Source organism: Corvus kubaryi, unplaced genomic scaffold (genome assembly GCF_017639235.1).
Source record: "Corvus kubaryi isolate FWS band 111438036 unplaced genomic scaffold, C.kubaryi_AGA036_p1.0 124, whole genome shotgun sequence".
NCBI lineage: Eukaryota > Metazoa > Chordata > Aves > Passeriformes > Corvidae > Corvus > Corvus kubaryi.
The window spans coordinates 3116697-3117614 of NW_024580659.1; positions in this window are offsets into that span (position 1 = coordinate 3116697).

Genomic DNA, 918 nt, shown 5'->3' on the forward strand with positions numbered 1-918 from the left:
TCTTCTCTTCTCTTCTCTTCTCTTCTCTTCTCTTCTCTTCTCTTCTCATCTTCCTGCCAACCCAGCCATAGCTACGCAGTATACAATGTAACAGGGGGTGTATAGATCTTAATAAAGGCCATACCATACTAGGAAGAGTAATTGGTACAGTACTTAGGGAAGGAGATTTTCCTAATGAGATGCAGGCAGAGGCAGGGACTGAAGAAGGGATACGGGCAGGGATGGTAAGGAGCCAGGGGTGAAGACAGAGCCAGGATAGGGAGAGGGGCAGGGACGTGCAGAAAACCACGTTAGGAAAAGCCAGTGTCCATAAAGGAGACAGAGGAGCCCTGCAACTTTATTCGAATAGAGGGAGACAGTCCACTGGGCTATACCCCTACCGGGTTTCTCTCTCGGGGTTTCAGACGACGCGGACTCCTTTTATCCTAAACTCCCGGCTGCATGTTGCCCTTTTCCTTTCCCCATTGGCTGAGGCCCTAGGAAGGTACAGCCTTCTCGAACCGCCTACCGCACGTTCCGCCCTTGAACCTGTCATTTTCCCCTGAAGTTCCGAAGTTTAGCCTGAGTTCTGCATTAGACTTTGTGCGGACCCACTTGTCTACTACCCCAAAGTTCAGGAGTCCAGACTGTCTGGGTTCTGTACCAAACCTGTGTGGCTTGAGGTTGGTAGAGACACTAAGACCCATTTCAAAGACATTAACACCCGTTTCTCCTAAAGACCCGCACCCATCCAATTGTTTGTAAAGATACCAGTACACATCTTTACTATCAGGGACCAGGCATGAAGACAGCGCCTGGACAGAGAGAGGGTCAGGGCACGGGCACGGACACGGGCACGGGCACGGACACGGGCACGGACACGGACACGGGCACGGACACGGGCACGGACACAAACACGGGCACGGACACAAACACGGG